The sequence below is a fragment of the Lolium perenne genome, chromosome 3 (genome assembly GCF_019359855.2).
Source record: "Lolium perenne isolate Kyuss_39 chromosome 3, Kyuss_2.0, whole genome shotgun sequence".
NCBI classification, from domain to species: Eukaryota; Viridiplantae; Streptophyta; class Magnoliopsida; order Poales; family Poaceae; genus Lolium; species Lolium perenne.
In genome coordinates this window covers 280,991,388-281,001,502 of record NC_067246.2, presented here as the reverse complement: position 1 = coordinate 281,001,502, position 10,115 = coordinate 280,991,388, and the positions used below count along the sequence as shown (strand labels likewise).

Sequence of the window (10,115 nt, the reverse complement as noted above, 5' to 3'; positions counted from 1 at the left end):
AGAAAATGAAATTAAGTTCATTCAGTCTAATCTTCGTCCCAGTGGTGCGTCTAGCATTGTCGGAGGGTGGGGCAAGATGGCAACACCTTCAGCTTGTTCGAGTGTTTGTAGCAATAGGTAAATGATCCAATAACATATTTATAATATTTATTACTTTCAGGATTTCTCGTACTGTTTAAAAACAATTATAATTAGGTTTTGGTGAACTTTTGCAAAAAAAAAAAAACGTAAAGCTCCACCGCTTTTCCTCTCTGCCGACGGAGAAGTCCAAGCACAAATCTGCTCATATAAAAGAGATTAAAGCATGTTGCAGTGTGAATCAAATCGCTAATTGGCCAGCAACAACCAAAACAGGCACCAACTACTGATATTGTTGCTTGATCAGGACCGTGGTAATCAGCAATAGCTGAATCGAACAGTAGATTTGACACTTCACAGTCAAGGGTATGGTTAGGAGAGGAATTCGGCAAGATTTGTCCAGAAACGGACCGGATTAATCCGAGGGGAGCAGAATCACTGCTGGCGGCGTCAAAACTTAACGGAGCTGGTTGAACGGAAGTACGCGGCCGCACGTGTGTATTTTCCAGCCACGCTGGAACTGGACCCGGCTGACTAGACGACGACTGATCGGTCAAAGCTTCCACGTAATTCCGTTAGCCGAACTGTAAGGATGCACAATTCCACATCATCGAGAGCTACATTTCTCGTGGCTACATGCCAATTGGGTCCCAGCAGTGTAGCCGCCGGTAATCATCGATGCCGGCGGCGGGAAGCCGGGAAGGTTCATTCGGGTTATGGACGGATAACAACAACTAGGTTTAGATGTGCGCCTTGGCGCACGATCCCGTGGTTATCGTGTTGATGCATACTTTGTATAAATAAAACGATAAAAACATAATTCGTTGATTAAGATTACTGATGATGTCCTAAATGTCATTGTGAATGGAATTGCATATGTAATAAGTACATTTATAAGGCAACTCAATGAAAGGCACACAACATTCCATCTGAAGCTACAAAATTAATTATAATCCAGAGAGCATTCCATCTAAAGCTACTCAGTAGCTTTTCAAAAAAAAAGTGCATCAGATTGTCTCAAAATAGATTCATTGGTGTAAGCAGTAAATAACAAAGCCACAAGAGCATGCCGATAACGGTCTTGAATTTTCTCAATCTCACTATCAGAGGTACAAGAACTGAATAATGCCTAGCCATTGCTCTCGCAAATCCCCTTCTAGCAATGCGTCAAGCAACATGGACACGAAGCTGAAATCAAGTTCTCATGTACTGAACCAGAAAAGGCAAGAATGTGCTGAAGTGCTAAATGCACTTCCCCTTTCACTATCAAGTGAAACTATCTCTGCAACACCCATGCTCTAGAGAAGGAAGAAACATGTGCTAAATGCACTTCCCCTTTCATCGAAGCTAAGGTTTAGGACAAGCTTGTCAACAAACGCAATGAACTACTCATGTTTCAGGTTCTGCATCAACAGAATTAACCATGTAAAGTGCTTTTTTTTGCACAACAGTATACTGGCTAATTCTTCATTAACTTTGCGCAATTCTTCTGTCAATACTACTGTAGCACAACCCAAGCTCACGTGGTGTAGCTTGACATGGCAAACAAAAATCCTGCAGTGAAGAAAAAAGGTTGCACGTGACATTATTTAACATAGACAATTATGTAAGCATCAACACTTAATAACAGAGAAATGGATTTATGTCTGATCTCAATCAAAGATAGAGTACATGATCTTAGCAGAAAGACATGCATTGGATTTATGTCTGATCTCAATCAAAGATCCAAATAGAATACATCTTTATAGCAAAGAGAGCAGCATTAGAACTATAAAGATTCTCATAATTAATCATCACTGAAAAATAATTCTAAAGGATACAATACAATGCAACACTCGTGTAAACAGTTTTTCCTATTAATAAACAATAGCTATCCTATTCAGAATCTCTACAACCTGGAGGCTGGAGCTAAAAATTTTATGATGGCTTGTCACTAACTTTTATGGCATCTTATTTTCTTTTAATAAAAATAGCAAGAAATGACTTGATTCAATCAAAGCTAATAAGACACCAACCTATCCAAAGCTTTCATTTACAAAATTTGACGGCCGCTGCATTTCATTTCCATATTCAATATGGTTGAATTAGGTTTCTGATCTAGCCACTAAAGATTACTTTATTGTATGGGCACTGCAGATCCCGAGAACCTATATCTTGATGGTAGGTTGGTGCCATATTTTCTTTGGGAAACACCTATTTAGAGAGGTATACTGATTACCGATTAACTTGTCTCCATTATCTCTCTTTTGTAGTTATAGTAATGGATGTCTATATTTGTCGGTTTCACTTAGGGCTTTTTTTCATTACAGTATACCATTGAGCTCCTTCAAGGATAGACAATGAAACAAGTAAAATAAAAAATCGAACAGGGTTTAGAAACTTGTATTAAATTATACAAGGCTCCAATAATCTATAAATCCAGTATATTTGCACAGTTAAAAACAACATACTACTAAAAGAGTCTATAGCTGCAACACTTCAGATTAAATATAGGCAATAAATATTTCATGGTTAAGGAAGGATAATCACAAGTATATCAGAACTAACGTGAAAAAATGAACCACAAATGCAGACCACTGTACTTGAAACATGCTAGGACCAAACTGCAACCAAGCAACAGATCGCAGCCAATGACAAAGGTATATTAGTGTTACTTCTTAGTTGCCACCAAAGTTGTATACATAATTATATGTAAAAAACTGGTTTCACGAGATTGCTAGCACACACTGAAAGCTCTTTAGTAACTAAACTAAATGAATATATCCATTGCCAAATAACTTTATAAGATACCTGGTATGGCAAAAGATCCGGTGTCACCTATCAATGGAAAGAATCGCTGATGGTGGCATATCTCCAGACTCCAAGGGTGCCACTCAAGTCTACCTATGTCAACAACTGAAGATTTTGCCTCCTGTAAATATAGGACATAAATGCAGTGTCCTAAGAATCTGCACTCTTACCCAAGAAATCATTAAAAAACAAAGGAGCGTTATTATACGTTGATGATGCACATAATCTCACCTTCGGAATCTTCAAGTAGTGACTTAGTTCATAAACATTAAAGAGATAGACTCTTGCCATGAGCTGATGAATAAAGTGCGCAACACAAAATCAAAGACTTTCATATTTTGTACATGAATCAAGTAGTTTAAAATGCATTCAGGCACTTAAGTTTATAGTATGTGATAAAATGGAGATAATGTAGGTGAGGACTAAAATGCAGTTCGGGTACTCGTCCATTACTTAGTTGTGCATCTTGGAGCATGATCCCGTTGAGCTCATGCCAGTGAACATTTTGTATAACAGCAATAAAAAAATAAGTACCAACATGATAATACTGTTCTATTTCACAAAAAGATATCGCTGGAATAAAATTTGGATAAATCACACGAAACTACAAACAGAGCTGCAAACCAAGTGTACCAAATAGGTGAGCAATCTTGTAGGCAGATACATCGGTAGAACCATTGCTTAGTTCAGGAGTTGTAGCAAATAACAAATATATGAATATACAAACAAATGCAAAAGTATGAGGAACTCAGTGGCAGTGTGCAACCAAAATATAGGAAAAAGAATTACGCCTTATGTTTTTTTTACTATTGATAGTGGGCTCTATAAGAGTTAGGAGAACACCTTGGCACACGGCCCCCGTCTTTCGCGACAAACATTATATCAAACACTTTGTATTAATCTTAGAGAATAATAGAGGCATGAACCAATACGAATTCACTATTCGAGTACAGAACTTATAAACAACCAGCAATTCATTTTCGTTATACAGAAGTGGCTTTTGTTGTCCTCGCTTCCTCCTTAATCTTTGCTTCATATTTTGGTTACTCCACTGGGAATCAAATTTTCAAAGTGATATTTATCTGGTCTTCCAAGTGATATTTGTAGATTATACAAATACAAAAGCTTCTCATTTCTGTAAAGTGATATTTGTAGATTATAAAAGCTTTGCATTTCCTGTCAAGTGATATTTCTAGATTATAAAAGCTTCTCATTTCCTGCCAAGTGATATTTGTAGATTATACAAAAGTTTCTAAATTTTTCTTACCTCAACATTGGGGAAATGTTAATATCTCGTAATAGCTTATAAGCTTCTAAACAGAAACATTCATACAACATTCCCGTAATAGCTTATAAACTCGACGGTTTCCATCAAGCTGCAACCATGGAGTGGAAAAATATTATTTCGGTGCACTTAAAGAGATGAAGGCAAAACAAATAAAGCAACATAAAGGAGAATTCTACGATAGTAAACCTTTGATAAACCTAGGATTGGCAAACAACTATAATAGAGGAGAAGAGTAAGCACACTATAATATCTTCAATCCTTTCTAGCCAAACATTAAGATATATCATGGAAGCAAACGGCTTGCATCATACATAATCCTATTTACGAAGAGAAATACCATGAGCCTACTTTAAAATAACGGGTACATAAAGGAGGACAATACTACTAAACAACAACAATGAGGCATCTATATAGGAAAGAAGTTGCATTAGATATTTTATGGAATACACATGAATAAACAGACTGGTTATCTGCACATGCATCAGAAATGGAAGCAAGAGCTTGAAAAGGAGGCTAGTAGCTGGATTATGGTGCATAAGCCCAGCTTGACATCTTTAACACTAACCAGTAAAGAAGCATTGTTACATTAGCTAACAGCTTTAGGCAATCCAAATATAATAAATTTGATAGCATCTAATCAACTTTGAATCTTTATGACACTAAAAAGGAAATCATCCCTGTCTATATAGGGTTGTCTTCACCTAGCAAATCTTTTGAAAGCTAAACATCTGCTATTTAGATTGGAACCAATGTACAATCTGGAAGGCATGTAAAGCATCAGCAACAGTGGTAAATTGGAAGAGTAATACAACCGATAGTTACTCAAGACTGATATCACCCAAATGTAAACCGAGCTAACAGCTAATATCATCCAGTCTTGAATTGTGAAGAGCCCAACACTAAGGAATAGTGTGCTTAGAAAATAGGCATTGGCTCATATGACTATGGAAAGTGTAAAATACAAAAGAAATGAAGCTGAGGGAACAAAGAAGAGAAATATCATATAAAACATAACCTATTTGTTGCACTTTAGAACGGAAATAACATTTTTAGGGAATGTAATACAATTTTTGTGAGATCCTAACCCTCATTTCCACAACCATATATGTGTACATCCAGAAATGTCGAGCATGCCAATACCATGTCAAAAGTGAAGAACAACAAAATGTTCATTAGGAAGCACGATGATTGATAATTCATGAAATTGTAAGCCATATGAAAGCTCCTATGTGTCATCAACTGATTATTAGATGGAAAATATGCAGATAAACAAGGAAACTGGAAGTCAAAAGAAAGCAAGTAAATTTACTTGTGACAGAGATTAAACTTCAAGCAATAACTCAACATGATAGGCACGATAAAATAGCACCTAATTTGACTCTTCTTGTCAGCACTGCAAAAATTGAGAGCGCAAACTTTTGTAGTAATCACAGCCCTCCTCCAAAAATAGCCCCTGGAAATTTCCGCAGAAAAAAATCGCTGACCCCATATGGGAAGTATAATGACAAAAAATCTGAATAGAAAGGGATGAGAATAATAAAGAACTCAATAGGAAAAGATAAAAAAAAATGTAAATCTGCACCAATACGCTCTGCGCTGCTGCGTGGCATCTCCAGCGGCGTTAGCAGAAGAGGCGGAGGGAGGCAGGCAGTTGCTGACCTAGGGCAGAAGACACAGTAGATGCGAATTCATCGCATCTTCACATCGGCCAGCAGGTCTCACACTTGCTTCTATTCAATGAATGGAAAATATAGTATTGGAAACTACTGGGTAGATAAAACAAAATCAAATATACACACTGATGTAGCTACTAATCTAACATATTTATTCACCTAAATGAAAGATACCCTTGTAGCTGCAGTTCTAAACCAAAATGTCAACACCTAAACTGAAGTCCAACATATGACCATCTAAACAAAACTGAAATTTCAAAGGATAGTTCTGACACTTGATCTAACATCTTTATTCACCTAAATGAAAGATACCCTTGTAGCTGCAGTTCTAAACCAAAATGTCAACACCTAAACTGAAGTCCAACATATAACCATCTAAACAAAACTGAAAGTTCAATAGGATAGTTCTGACACTTGTTGATGCCACAAACACAAAAGTAGCACGGTACTGATAAATAGTACTAATATGAAAAAAGGCTGCCAAACTTCTCACCTTCAGTTGCAGAAGGCAATATTCATCAGCTGATACCCCATCATTTATTTGAGGCGCTTCACCGTAGTGCAATATAGAAGGTACCACCTCCTTTCCAAAAAAAAAAAAATGTCGCAACTTTGTGTAGATAATGTATCTAGACGCTAGAAACATTCGTATCTAGAAAAAGTTGCGACAAGTTTTTTTGATAGAGGGAGTAATATTCATTATTAGATGACACATGAAAGAAGTTTCTTGTAACCTTTACAACAAAAACACAGAAAATATGAAATTCAAATATGAAATGCTAACAAAATATATGAGGGCCTCAACTGAAGAAGCAAGTACGTAAGCCACAACCAGGCTGCCGATTGTAGTGTCATAAATCTCTATCACCGGCGGCCGCGACACCAAGAGTTGGTGCTGCCTCGACTACTTCATGCCTTGTCTCACGACCGTTAGTTTCCCTATACAGTGAACCAGAGGAAGTATGATTGGAGGTGCTAGAGTGGTATTTTTAGTAGGAATACAAAAATATACATGAAAAGAAAGGAAAATTCAGAGACATGTATTGCATGAGGATTAGATTTATCTGAAACTAACATCTTCTACTAAAAAATATCAGCCAAATCAAATACAAAAACCTTTGACTTCAATCCCCTATATATATAGTAAGCAAAACAAATACTAACAAAGCATGCGACATTTGGCCTTTAAATCGTTACCAACCATAAGGATTCAGTATAAAACAATTAATTTATGGTATGCGGAATTGTATGTTGATAAAATGTGACATTCTCTAGTTGCGTTATAATACAAGAGAATTAGTGAAGTGAAAACATGGTAATGCACTGTTGCACCAACATACACACCGACATATACTTAGCTGCTTGAACTACTTGAAAGATTGAGTATAATCAAGAAGAAAACATGATAAGATTACTGTTACTATCAGCCATCCTAGATTGTGCAGGGTAAGATTGATTAACCATAAAAAACCTCAATAAGAAAATGATCAATTTAGTTGACCTATAAGGTATCTTTTTACTTTTCCATGTATTCCCATTGCTCTGATTAGTGCATCAGCATAACACCAATCAGTGTCAGCAAGTGGAGGTGGAGACTGAGCTCAGTCTTGCCCTCTGCAGGTGTGGAAGATTGACTTCAACTTCAAACCATCTGCAGACTTGGACTTCATGGCAACGTACGGCCGGCAGCAGAAAACACCGCGGGAGAACATGGAAACGTACTGCATAGACGATGCGTGTGTGGAGGGGCTCACCTTGATTCATCGGTGGCCTGGCCTCGTCCATCTTGACAGCAGCAGCCTACATGTCGCATCTGATCTGGTTTGGCGGCACATCAAGCTCCTCATACTGAGAGGCGATGCCCCGCCGGCCAACAGCCGCTCCTCGGCAGCAGCGCGAGCAGCGGGTTGTGCTGCTCCACAGCCACCAATTTTCCATCCTAGGGTACGGTATGCGGCACAAGGACGAAGACAGCAGCACCATGGTGGGGGAGGATAAGGACGGCGTGAGGAAGAGTGGGGCGCATCAAGCTCCTCGTACTGGGAGGCGAAGCTCCTGCCGGCCACCAGACGTTCCTCCCGGCAACGCGACGGCTCATGGCGGCGGCGCGCGGGGCAGAAGAGGAGGAGACAAAGTGGGGGCGTGCATATGCGAGGATTAGCGATGGGGAGGCGGCGGGGAGCGAGGGTAGGTTTTCACTGTGGCTGCCCTATTTATGTGACCGTGGTGGAAAAAATTAACGGCGAGATTTACTTGGAGGTAGAATCTAAGGGCGGGTAAATTCTGATTTACCGGGTAGCTTGATGGGGTTGCATCAATTATACCTTTAGATGTTAAATGCGTTAATTTGCACGTGCATGTGAACTTCGTCTTTCACTGTCTGTGCTCGTGCGGTTTATTACTTCATTACCTACCCTAAATGGTGTAGATCAGTTGACTCCATACGATCCGCGGTGCCTGTCGGCTGCTTCCGTCGACTGTGCTCGGAAGATGTCGGCATCGTGCTGATGAGAGCATCCCCACTCGTTGGCGCTCCCCACGTCCAAATCCGGACGAAACAACCGCTGGATTGGACGAAATTAAGTCGTGGGGAGTACCGTATTTCCAGTCGTCCACCCGGAGTTCGGTGGATAGAGTTTAAATTCAAACAAATCGTCGTCCCGCGCTACAAGTACGGCCAGTTGATCGGCAAAAGGAGCAAAAGGATCAGCCACAGATCGGCGATCGGAGGGAAATTACACGGAGACAGGCTCGTCGGCAGTCCCGGCCGGCACGGCGGAGTCCGACGGACTAGTTTCCTCAAACGCCGTGGCCCAAGCGGCTGCGGCGGCCGACGAGGAAGCAGCGGCAGTGGACGTCGAAGCAGCCGCAGTCGACGAGGTAGATGGTGAGGTAGACGAGGTAGGAGCCGGCGGAGACGACGAAGGACTGGCCGGAAGGGCTCGGAGGATGTCGCTGCGGTGGCCCTGGTACCAATTCCTCGTCTCCTCGTCCATCAGTTCCATGTCGCCGCCGCCCACCAGGAACGCCAAGTCTGTGTTTCTCTTCTTCGCCGCCGCCGTCGTCTTCAGCAGGGCGATCCGGACGCCTTGGTTGGCGAGCATCTCCCGCCACCTGCCGTCGAACTTGTCGTTCCTCCCGTCGGCGTGCGACCTCAAGTCGGCCCAGCACTTGTCGATCGACGCCTGCATCCTGTCGGCGGGATTGTCCGTCCGTTTGAGCTCTTTCAGCTTCTTCTGGCCGAGTTCAGGGCGCCCTTCCGCCGCGCAAGCCGCCGGAGCGTCGGGGTTGTACTGCTCGGTCTTGCTCTTCGAGAGGGTCGTGCGAGTTTCCTTCCACTTCTCGCAGTTCTCGAGGCGGGCGTAGACGTTGAGGAACTTGAACTGCAGGCCGGTGTCGTCCGTGTACATGTCCAAAGCTTGGCGCAGCTGGGGAAAAAAGAGCACGGCGATACGGGTCAGCTAACGACGATGTACCTCGGTGATGCAGGGTCGACGGAGCATACCTTTTGCTCCAAGTCCTGGCCGCTGATCGGCCGTTTGTCGACCTCCTCCTGTATGCCGTGCCATTTGTTGCACGCCGTCTGCATGATCCCCCAATGGGTGGCCATTGCCTTGTCTCCCCGGTACACGTTCATGTTCGTCTTGTTGAAGTAGGGATCGACGAGTTTGCGCTCCTCGTACGCCTGCCTCACTCGAAGCCAGTATGTGTCGAACGACTGATTGGCCCCGATTATGCCGTTCGTGGACACGGTCATCCAAGCTTCGGCGAGGCACTCCTCTTCCTTCGGCGTCCATTTGATACGCGGTTCGGCAGGCGGCGAGTCCTTCTTCCTCTTCTTCTTCCCCTTCGACAGGTTGGCGGCGGCTTGTGTTGGCTCTTCTTCTTCCTCGTCTTCTTCTTCGACGGCTTGGCTTCCGTCGGCAACATCCTCCCGATGCTCGTTGCGCGCCGCCACAGCTGCCGTCGCCCTCGCCTCCTCTTGCGTGAAGAACCCCGGGCACGCAGCGGCGGCGGCCATGAAGAACCCCGGGCTCGCAGCGGCGGCCATGGAGCCGGAGGTGATCATCTCGTGGATCTCCTCTTCGTTCGGCGCCGCCGTCGCATCAAACGGGAGCGGCCCTCGTCGCAGGGCCGGTGAGGTGCCCTCGAACTGGCCGCCGCCGCCGACGTCAAGCTCGGGCGGCGACGGCGTGGACCTGGACGTAGGCGCCCTCTTGGAACACGGCAGTCGGCGACGGCGAGTACAGCGAAGGGGAGAAGGACGACGAGGAACTGGTTGTACC

General features: G+C 42.8%; 1 long non-coding RNA gene across 3 annotated transcripts; it reads right to left on the bottom strand.

Annotated features, from left to right (window-relative positions):
* Positions 1-1,267: 1,267 nt before the first annotated feature.
* LOC127344343 (uncharacterized) lies at positions 1,268-7,992 on the bottom strand. 3 transcript variants are annotated; one of them, XR_007877936.1, is made up of 5 exons: positions 7,584-7,992; positions 6,323-6,768; positions 3,100-5,886; positions 2,869-2,989; positions 1,268-1,632 (listed from the first exon to the last, which is right to left on the bottom strand). It is a non-coding gene; the product is annotated as an uncharacterized lncRNA (long non-coding RNA). The 3 variants fall into 3 exon arrangements; XR_007877937.1 differs by having other exon boundaries at positions 2,869-4,244; positions 5,526-5,886; XR_007877935.1 differs by having other exon boundaries at positions 2,869-5,886.
* Positions 7,993-10,115: the final 2,123 nt, after the last annotated feature.